At 41.6% G+C, this 11492-nt stretch overlaps 1 protein-coding gene and 1 non-coding gene across 3 annotated transcripts in view; both read right to left on the reverse strand.

Moving 5' to 3' along the window:
• RGS7 (regulator of G protein signaling 7) overlaps positions 1-9454 on the reverse strand; it is a 495704-nt gene extending 486250 nt beyond the window's left edge. Inside the window, exon 1 of one of the 2 annotated variants that reach the window (XM_033939445.1) lies at positions 9247-9454. The gene's annotated coding sequence lies outside the window, so the exon portion shown is untranslated. Of the gene's footprint in view, positions 1-7864; positions 8015-9246 lie in introns of those variants that run through there. The other variant, XM_033939446.1, reaches the window with a different exon arrangement.
• TRNAC-GCA lies at positions 3796-3867 on the reverse strand. Its single transcript has one exon. It is a non-coding gene; the product is annotated as a tRNA-Cys (tRNA).
• Positions 9455-11492: the final 2038 nt, after the last annotated feature.

The following is an 11492-nucleotide window of genomic DNA, read 5'->3' on the forward strand; positions in this document are numbered from 1 at the left end:
GGAAATTACATGGCGACACCAGGAAGTATTTCTTCTCCGAAAGGGTGGTTGATCATTGGAATGAACTTCCACTTCAGGTGATTGAGGCCAGCAGTGTGCCGGATTTTAAAAAGAAATGGGATACACACGTGGGTTCTTTAAAGAGGTAAAATCAAGGGGGGTGGGTCAATAGAGTGGGCAGACTTGGGCTATGGCCCTTTTCTGCCGTCATCTTCTATGTTTCTAAGAATTTAAGAATTGTCATACTGGGATAGACCGAAGGTCCATCAAACCCAGTATCCTATTTCCAACAGTGGTCCAACTCAGGTTCCAAGTACCTAACTAGATTCCAAGTAGTAAAACAGATTTTATGCTGCTTATCCTAGGAATAAGCAGTAGATTTCCTCAAGCCATCTCAATAATGGCCTATGGAATTCTTTTTCAGAAAATTATCCAAACCTTTTTCAAACCCTGCTAAGTTAACTGCTTTCACCACATTCTCCAGCAATGAATTCCACAGTTTAATTACACGTTGTGTGAAGAAATATTTTCTCTAGTTTGTTTTAAATCTACTACTTAGTAGCTTCCTCGCATGCCCCCTAGTCCTAATATTTTTGGAAAGACTAAACAAGCAATTCACATCTACCCTTTCCACAGGAACACCATCTGGGAGCTTTACATTTATTTAATTTTCTATATTGTTCTCCCAAGGGAGATCAGAACAGTTTGCATGAATTTATTCAGGTACTCAAGCATTTTTTCCCCATCTGTCCCAGCAGGCTCCCAATTTATCTGGGGCAATGGGGGGACTAAGTGACTTGCCCAGGGTCACAAGGAATAACATGGGTTGGAACCCACAACCTCAGGGTGCTGAGGCTGTAGCTTTAACCACTGTGCCATACTCTTTTATATTAGAAACCTGCTGGGCCAGCTAGCTAGCTAAAATTAAAGAAATAATTGTGGTCTTAAACTATAACTGGTCCCTGTGCTAATGAAGAGCACGTGTCTAGTTTGTAATCAATCCAAATGAAGCAGCAGCCAAGTAGGATCACACAGGGCCATAGTCACACTAGGATCACTTAAGCCTTTCACCTTGGACCTTTTACTGACAGGACTTGCCATCCACAGCTTACTTGACCAGAACAACCCTATCATCCACAAATTAAACAGACAATTTCTGTTAATCCTGTAAACTCTTTCAGAGCAGCAGCCAAACATAAGCAGTCTCAGTAACCTCCATTAGCGTCATATTTAAAATCATAGTTTAAAAAATCATTCTTTACCAAACTCTATTCCAGTCACTCTACTTTGATAAATATAATCAAGGCCAAACATTTCTCAGCTCCTCAAACACAATTTCTCAACCTTTTCCTTCTCTCAGAGACACTCCCACAGACTTTTTTTTTCCAGTTCTTCAGCTCTTCTGCCTTCACCAAAGCCGTTACTAAGGCAACAGTGAATCAGATGATGTCACTTCACCTGCCGTTGCTCCCTTTCTTCGATCAGAATAATGCACATGAAAAATATTTCTAACTTTTGCATGTACAGAACTAATATTTTACAGGATTTTGAATTCCATTTTCTACATAGGCTAACATTGGAAATGATAATTTTTAATAGTTTTACAACAAAAATGACTACAAACGTAACTCAAATTTACTTTAAACTCATACCAGACTAAACTAAAATCACAATATTTCTTCCAAAATTTCAAAGCACTTTAAATTGTGCTATTTTTCATCAATATTCTCCCAAAAAACATCAGAAATCATTCTCCAAAAAAATTAAAGGCCCTCTTTTACTAAGCCGCGGTAGAGGTTTCTACTATGGCCCGGGTTCCTAAATGCTCCAACAGCTGCTCCGACGCTCATGAGTGTCGGAGCAGTGTTGGAACATTTAGCACTCCAGGCTTTGGTAGAAACCTCTACCGCAGCTTAGTAAGGGGGATGGGAAGAAGAGAGTAAATTCCCTGTCATGTTTCCGAGTGTCAGGACCTTAAAAACAGGACTACCAAATTCTGTGCTCCACTCTGCTACGAAAACACCAACTTTAACAAATAAAGGGACCCTTTTACTAAGCTGTGCTAAAAAGAGGCCTGCACATGTGTTTCCCACATGCCAAGGCCACTTTTAGCATAGCTATAAAATGGCTGCATTTTCTACTTTCAGAATTAATGGTTATGTGCTAATCTCCAAATTAGTGCATGGCCAGTAACCCATGAGCCCATACTGCTACCTATTTTCTAGGTGATAGGGTCTCTCAGACTAATGATGTGCTAGTGTAGTTATGCTAGCCAATTAGGGCAAGGCATGCCTACTCACCAACCCCCAAACACACCTCTTTGCTAAAAAAACAAAATCTATTTTTAGCAAGTGAGAAGCACATGTCGATCACAAAACTACCACAGGATATCTGAATGCATTCTGCAGTAGTGCCTTTTAAACCTGGACCAGATCCAACAACTCCTCAGCCCATATTCCTAAGACCTCCAGACCCTTCAAGCACACACAAAAAACTAATTTTAAATGAACTTCTGGAGCCCGAGCACCATGGATCAAAAACTACATTCTAAAATTAAAATATGTCATGAGGATAGGATTACCAGATGTCCGGATTTCACTGGACATGTCCTCCTTTTGAGGACACGTCTGGGTCTCTAGACGGCTTTACAAAACCCAGCATTTTGTCTGGGTTTTGAAAAGCTTTCCTTTGTGCAAGAGGGCCGCGGATGTGCTGCCTGATGAGAACAGGCAGCAGGAGGCGGGATTGGAGGTGGGGCTGGGGCGGGCTTGGAGGTGGGATCGGGGGGATGTGATGGGGCGGAACTAGGTTGTGACGGGACTGGTGGGACTGGGCAGGCCTGGGGGCAGATCTAGGGGTCTGGATTTTCCAGATGGAAAATCTGCTAACCCTCAGCAGACACCTTACCTGAGCTCTCAAATGCTCTTCAGACTACCCCATCCTCAGATTCGGTCCAGATGAACCTCTGGTGACACTGATGGCTGCCTGTGATCCTTAGCAGCAGCAGCCAGGGCCGGTTTTAGACATGCTGGGGCCCAGGGCAGAAATTAAAGAGGGGCCCCCCAATCTTTCTCCTCCCTGCCTCTCCCCTCCCAGTCTCCCTACCTACCATTATTACCACACATAAAACAACTTTAAATCAGATGACTTCTTCACATACAATCTGTAAATACAAAAAAAAAAACACCCCAGAGAAACTGGCAATAGATTATATGTAGAGAAATACAAACAGGCAGAAAAATATAAAAGTCCCTTATAAGGAAAATATAACTCTTAAAGATTGATCTTGAATAAAGATTCAAAAACTATGAATAAGCACACATTCCTATAGGTGTATGGCTCCGGTGTCTCTCTGTGCTTTGGATATTACATGAGCTTCTGGCTGCATGATGTGCTGATACTCTCCTCCTTCTAGATAGGCATAGGACTGCTTGCTGTATTATATTATATTGATAATATCTTATGACTCTTTGCTTTTGTATCTTGCCTTGTTTGAATTTGAATTTAATTTTCTATACCGTTCTCTCAGGGGAGCTCAGAACGGTTTACATGAATTTATTCAGGTACTCAAGCATTTTTCCCTATCTGTCCCGGTGGGCTCACAATCTATCTAATGTACCTGGGGCAATGGGGGGGATTAAGTGACTTGCCCAGGGTCACAAGGAGCAGCGTGGGTTTTTGAACCCACAACCTCAGGGTGCTGAGGCTTTAGCTTTAACCCCTGCGCCACACACTCCCCCTAAATTAAAGGGTCTTGGTTTTCAAAGGATATAAAGAGCAAGTCATCTTTGCGCAAGGGGGCACCTGGATTTGAACCAGGGACCTCTTGATCTGCAGTCAAATGCTCTACCACCGAGCTACACCCCCATGTGTACTTTTTACACGTTAAAATCAATAAAAATCTTTGATCTAAAATACTTGCATGGTTTTAGAAAATCTTGCTAAGATTATTCAGTATAGAGCAACTGCTCTAGATAACTATGGGCAGTTTAAACCAAGATGGTGTCAGTATGCCTTTATGACAACTATTGATGGCTGCATGCACAGTGAGGAATCTTCCCTGTGATGTTTCAAAACAGAGTACAGAAGTGGTTTAGCCATTGCCCTTTCCTGTGCAGTGTGTGGCTCCACTATTTTGCTGCTGCCCAACATGAGACCCTGCAGCCTAAAGCACCTAATATTCTCCAGTGATCCCTCATCCATGTACTAGCCAAGCCTGACCCTGCTTAGCTAGAATAGCAAGAATGGGCCTACCCAGGAAAGCCAGGCTGTAGGCAACTAGCTCAATTGTAGCACTCACAAATTCAGTGACTAATTGAGGCCACTCTATACATCATAATATCTCTTTCAAGTTTTTTAAACCATTCCCTGGGGTCTAAAAAAACTTACCAAGGTGTCTATAAAGTAAAGGCTGAATGAAATGTGCTGCTATATTCAAGATCGGTCCTACTAAGTACATGAAGTGCAACAGTCCATGTGGCCGAACCCACTGATTGGGAAGGTCTTAAGTAGCAAATATGAAAATACAAAAATATACAGTGCAAGTAAATAAAAATGCAACTTATCTGAGTAACGTGTAAATACTGAATTCTCTTAGCAAGATTTCCTAAAACATACAAAGCGGTTCTCAGGGCTACTATCATAACAACAATTTTGGTAGAGTGCTTATTCATAGCTTTGGAATCTTTATTCAAGATCGATCTTTAGGAATTATTTTTTTCTTATAAGTGACTTTTATATTTTTCTGCCTCTTTGTATTTTTCTTAAACGCAGACAGACCTTCACCAAATACAGAACGAGGGACTGTGTTGGGAGACTAAAGTAGGTGTGACTGGGCATGGGGCCTAAGTCTATAAATAAGTATCAAATGCAAAAAAATAAAATGGCAAGAAAATTAAAAGGTATAACCTTCAATAGATATACAGTATCTAGGTTTTAGGCAATTAAATTAAAGCAGATTGAAAAAAGTGCTCGTAGATGATACCTACACCAACATAGAGGCCTGGAACTAATCTGCCTCTCTTCTCTCTTACACATCCCACTTGCCCTCAGCCAACATACCTGTAGAAACAATTCATCTAATCTAATCCTTAGGTTTGTATATCGCATCTTATCCACGTTCGGAGCTCGGCACGGTTTACAGGAGATGTAGTAGGAAGGAACTACAATAAAGGGTTAGAGGTCGAAGAATGAAGAATATTTAGAGGACTAGGGAAGCCAGATATGAAGAGATTTTGAGGACTTGGGATACCAAAGTTGGAGAGAGGCTAACATTTTTAAGAAAAGCCAGGTTTTCAGAAGTTTGCGGAAAACTTGAAGAGAGCTCAAGTTCTGAAGAGGGGAGAGGCTCCAAAGTTGGAGAGGGCTTACATTTTTGAGAAAAGCCAGGTTTTCAGATGTTTGTGGAAAACTTGGAGAGAGCTCAAGTTCCAAAGAGGGGAGGTAAGGTTGTTCCAGAGCTCAGTGATTTTGAAGGGGAGGGAGGTCCCTAGCTTTCCTGAATGGGAAATGCCTTTTAGCGAGGGGAAGGAAAATTTTAATTTGTGGAGGGGTCTGGTGGTATTAGGGTTTGAAGAATTCCATGTAAGAGGGATAAAGGGAGGGAAGATACTGTGTAGGATCTTGAAAGCTAGGCAGGCACATTTAAAGTGGACCCTGGCGGTTATCGGAAGCCAGTAAAGTTTGGACAGGAGTGGAGAGACATGGTCAAATTTACTTTTAGCGAAGATGAGCTTGGCTGCGGCATTCTGAATCCGCTGAAGTCTATGAAGGTTTTTCTTAGTTAGGCTTAAGTAGATAGAGTTGAATTAGTCTAATCTGGAAAGGATGATGGATTAGACAAGGAGGGTAAAATGGTTTTGATGGAAGCAGGATCTAACTTTCCTCAGCATATGAAGGCTGAAAAAGCATTTTTTTACCAAGGGTTGGAGGTGGTCATTGAAGGACAAAGTGGAATCAATGATGACGCCCAGAACGTTGCTCAAAAACTCAAGCTGCAGAGTTGAGCCAGAGGGTAGTGGGACAGAGGTGGGTAGTTGGTCTAGTTTTGGGCCGAGCCATAGAAGTCTTGTTTTGGACTCATTCAATTTCATTTGCACAGTGTGGGCCCAGGATTGTATTTGTATTTAAAGATCCCTCAAGAGGCAGTGTCTCATAATTTAAGGCCCCTTTTACAAAACTGAAGGATACGGGGATTGAGGGATATAGATAGAAGAATAATGGGGATTGAAAGGTTTTAGACAAAGGATCACTTACAGGTCATGGACCTGATGGGCCGCCGTGGGAGCGGACTGCTGGGCACGATGGACCCCTGGTCTGACCCAGCAGAGGCAACTTCTTATGTTCTTAATTCCTATGGGTTTTGAGTCATTTACCATGGCAGCATAGCTACTGCGGCTTTGTAAAAGGGGCCCTGAGACTCTAAAACCATTTCTAATATTTTGGTAAGTAAGGCCAGCAAATAATCCCTTCACTGCAAAAGTCTATACAAAAATGGGCAAAAACACACTCAGAACCTTACCAAACCATAACAGCACTAACTCCTAGGACAGGAAGAGCAACAACCTCAAGCAGATTACACTAAACTTTTCAAAGGTGTTAAAACACATGCAGATTGTGAAAAATTGCAGGCAGACCTTAGGAGATTGAAGACTGGGCATCTAAATGGCAGATTAAATTTAATGTGGACAAATGCAAAGTGATGCACATTGGGAAGAATAACCCTAATCACAGTTACCAGATGTTAGGGTCCACCTTGGGGGTTACTGCCCAAGAAAAAGATCTGGGTGTTATTGTAGACACTATGATGAAACCTTCCACCCAATGTTTGTTTATTGAGAGCTTCTAAACCACCACTAATGACTGAGGAGTCAATATGCGGCGGCGGCCAAAAAAGCAAACAAGATGCTAGGAATTATTTAAAAAGGAATGGTTAAAAAGACTAAGAATATATCTTATATTAATATATTAATGCCTCTATATCGTTCCATAGTGTGACCTCTCCTGGAGTATTGCATTCAATTATGGTTTCCATATCTCAAGAAAGATATAGTGGCACTAGAAAAAGTTCACAGAAGAGCGACCAAGATGATAAAAGTGAAAGAACTCCTCTCATAGGTTAGGGCTCTTCAGCTTGGAAAAGAGACAGCTGAGGGGGAGATATGATTGAAGTCTACACAATCCTGAGTGGAGTAGAATGGATACAAGTGGATCAATTTTTCACTCCATCAAAAATTACAAAGACTAGGGGACACGCGATGAATTTACATGGAAATACTTTTAAAATCAATAGGAGGAAATTTTTTTCACTCAGAGAATAGTTAAGCTCTGGAACACATTGCGAGAGGTTGTGGTAAGAGCGGAGAGTGTAGCTGATTGTAAGAAAGGTTTGGACAAGTTCCTGGAGGAAAAAGTCCATAGTCTGTTATTGAGACAGACATGAGGGCAGCCACTGCTTGCCCTTGATCAGTAGCATGGAATGTTGCTATTCTTTGGGTTTTTGCCAGATACTAGTGACCTGGGTTAGCCACCATGAGGATGGACTATTGGTCTGACCCAGTAAGGCAATTCTTATGTTCTTATGCATGAAAAGACAGCACATTGGGCCCTAAAACACAATACACTACATAGTGGGAAAAAATAGAACTGCAACAAGATTTCCTCACAAATACTGTATGCTAGCAGAATTACTGCACCTTGGTCACACATTAAAAACACCCGAAGGCAAAAAAACTGAACTAGAAACTTCAAGAAATCAGATTCAACATACAGAAATGCTAAAGAAACTAAAATACAAACTATCAGATGCACATTTCCAAAAGCTAACATATTCCAATTAATATATACTGAATAAAATATTTCCTACCTTTGATCCGTGTCTGTTTTATGCTTTGTTATTTTTCTTGTCTTTGCAACGTCTTCTGTTTGACATTTCTTCTCTCTCCATGTCCAGCATCCATCTACATCCTCATCGGTCCTGTTCAAAATCTCCCCTTTGTCTCTTTCCTTCTTCCAGTTTCAAATTTTGCTCTCAGAGTATCCTGATATGATCCTGCCATTATATTCATCAGTTTCCCTCTGTATCTTTGTCTTGCCCTGCCCTGCATGTTCCTCTTTGCCCCTATCACCTCCTATGATCAGTATTGTTCTCCGCTGCCCCTATTTCTTCTCCCTTCATGCTTAGCATCTTTTCACTGACCCACCCCTCTCTCTTCCCTTCTTCCTACTGTAAAGGGGTGAAAAAATTATTCTGTGCAGCCATGCACTTGCATTGTACTTGCTGGTCGCCCTGGTAACCAGGGTGTAAACATTCCAGATGCTACAGTTGCAGGTGAGAGTCAGTTGGGAGGGAGATATGTAATGTAATGTAATGTAATTTATTTCTTATATACCGCTACATCCGTTAGGTTCTAAGCGGTTTACAGAAAATATACATTAAGATTAGAAATAAGAAAGGTACTTGAAAAATGATAGTGGGTGAAGTCTGTGTTAAGTTGTCCTGCTCTCATAGCTGAAATTTGGTTGATTCCTTGAGCGTTCACCTTGAAACCTTTCCTCTAAAAGGTGTCACCAACCGGCTCAGGACAATGGGCCCTGAGCGGCTGGGACAAGGGAGTTGTGCTCTTGTGAGCCGCGGTGAACTGCACAAGGAAAAATAAAAGTGGAAGAAAAACACTGCCACACCAGGTAAGGGTAGTTACTTAAATCAAAATCAGGGTTTATTCTTGCACTGGTAGTAAACATAAATCTTGTCAGGATATTCCTGCGTTTAGCAAATAGTCCCAAATAGTAAAAAGAAAAAAAAGCACAAAACAGCAAACTGTCCCAAAATGGAAATGTTCAAAAGTTCAAGTCTTTCCAAAACTCAGGCTATTGGCTTCAGCCCATACTTATTTCTCAGCAATGAAAAACAAAATATTCAAAATACAAACAGTCTTTGAATTAACTACCATAGCACTAGTCAGAGCTACGGCTGTGACTTACCCAGCTGCTAGAATACTGGGCAGGTAGTGCGCTTCACGTGGTGATAAACTGCCAAACAGGCCCACAATCCCACCACAAAAATACGTGAGGCGAACCCCCACTACCTGGGCTGTTAACAGTCCTTTCTCATGGAAGAGAAACACAAAGAAAAAAAAAAACCTTCACAAAAGTCTTTCAATCTTTTGGAGTCTTGATTACTAAAGCTCCCACAGGGCAATGCATAATCATGGAAGTCCTTCATATAATAAGGTCACAGCTACTCACATTTATTCCTCGAGCGGCTTGCCTTCCAGGAAGCCCACTTCCATTGGAAGAATTTCACTCATTGGAGCTGCAGAAGAATCTAGGTCAATTTCCATGGCTTGGGATTCTTCATTCTCCTTGAAAGCAGATTCTTCTCCGGCTTCCATCAGCTCCATAGATTCCAGTGGAGAACTGCCATCAGTATCTCCTAGCCCTGAGCTCTCCTGCCTGTCCTGTGCCTCTCCTCCTTTTAACTGACTTCCCAGAAGCTTTCCTTTCTGGGCAACTAGTTTGCAGCACCGCCCCCAACTCTCAGGTGGGAAGAATTTCCTATCAGCAACCCTGGGCCTGAGAGGGGGGGGATGGGTGCTCTGCACTCGTGCTCTCTGACTCCCTCTAGAGAGCAAGGGAGAAATAGCATCAGGAGAATCAAAAAAAGGTTTATCGGTAACACTGGGGAAAGGGTTGGCCTTTAAACAGGGCTCTGCACTAGGGACACACCTAGCAGGCATAGGCTGTGTACCACAAAGGTTAAGGGAGACTATGAGTATATGTAAGGTTTAAGGGGAAGGAATCAACCTGGTAAGAAAACTGACTGGTGAAAGACAGAGAGAAGTGGCTGAAAGAGCAAACGCGAGATGTTAGGCCTGCTCTTGGATGACTGTTTATAGAGGAAATAGGAATATCTAAAATAGAATAAAGTTCCTGTGAAGTGTACATTTGTGCAGAGAAGCTTTGATGGCTGGCAGCCTGGTAAAGCTGTTCTAAGCAATGTAAAGCTGCTAGTTAGGGCTTACCAGGGAAGGGTGCAAGAGTCATCAGCTCTCAATTCTCGCAGGCAATGTGTGAAAGGAACCCTAGCTAGAAACCTTGAATTTTAAAAAACTGGGATTTTAAAAGAAAATCTGAAAGTGAGAGGCTTTGTTTCTATAGAGGCTCAGATTCAGTCTCTGATGCACAGAGTAGGACATTTGGTGCCTGTAAATTGTTTTGCACGGACTGCAAAATATTGATGTTTATATTCCCTGATTGTATGAGATAGTGATTTGGTTTTGGGTGAGAAAGTCAGGGACTGTTTTTGTTAAATTTTATTTCTTAGGGCTAGTTAGTTATTTAGTTATGTTGAGGCGATATTCTAGAAAGTGCCAGAATACTCTGAATTACATATTGTTAGGGAAGTAGATTTTTTTAATCAATTTGGTATAGATAGACTAGTAGGTGTGCTACTGAGATCGTCGCTGGAAGTTCCTGACCGTGGTGACCAGAAAGGAAAGACAAAAGGTACCCAAAATTCAAGAAAGCTCTGGGAAGAGGAGAAAGCTAAGTGACTGAGATCAATATTTTTAAAAGTGTGCACACTGACCCAGGTCAGATTTATAAAAAAATCTGGGTTTGAAGACATTTAAGAGAGAATAATTGCTGAAATCTTTTAGTATTCTCAGCTAAGATACAAAATGAGTTCCTGTTAGAGAAATGCAAGCTTATTTTAATTGAAATTGTTTTGTATGATAATTATTTGTGTGTGTGTGTGTGTTATTTTGAAATCCTAACAACTAGTAAAAATAAATATATTTTTCTTGTGCAACACGCTGGCTGGTGAAATTTTAACTGGGAAACCCTAAAATTTGTGACAAAATTAATTTTAAATGCACCAACTGTAGTACCATCTTTCACCACCAGGGGGTTGACAAGTGGCATCACAGACCAGGATTCTTGCCTAGTCCATGGGTGTCCAACCTGCAGCCCCTTGAAGTATTTTGTGCGGCCCCGGTCGAGGAGGATGCAGTGTTTTCCTCTGCTGCCCCCGGGTGTTTACTGTCTTGCCGGCTCCCTCCTCTGTCTTGCTGCAGCATTTGCGTGTTTGTGCAGCCCGAGACACATATTTTTCGGCCAATGCAGCCCAGGGAAGCTAAAAGCTTGGACACCCTTGGCCTAGTCCATCATCATAAGCAAGAATCTTACCTGTTTTGAAATAGTGTGCATAAATATTGTATGTTGAAAGAAATACTTGACTGGTAAATACCAGCTGGAATTCTAACTGAATTGTGCATAGACTTTGGTTAAACAGATCCTGTTGTAGGAATCTTTGTGGCGATCCATGGATCTTTGGTTCTAATAACTCAGTTAGTGTGACGAAGATAGAACCTGAGCAGAGAAGAGAGATTGATTATCTTAAGGAATTATTCTGATAGCAAGCCACTGCCTTAAAGAAGGAAACGGAGCATCAGAGAGTCCCAGGATTTTTCCCTTTCATTCCACTCTCCTAA

The sequence above is a fragment of the Geotrypetes seraphini genome, chromosome 3, assembly GCF_902459505.1.
Source record: "Geotrypetes seraphini chromosome 3, aGeoSer1.1, whole genome shotgun sequence".
Lineage (NCBI taxonomy): Eukaryota > Metazoa > Chordata > Amphibia > Gymnophiona > Dermophiidae > Geotrypetes > Geotrypetes seraphini.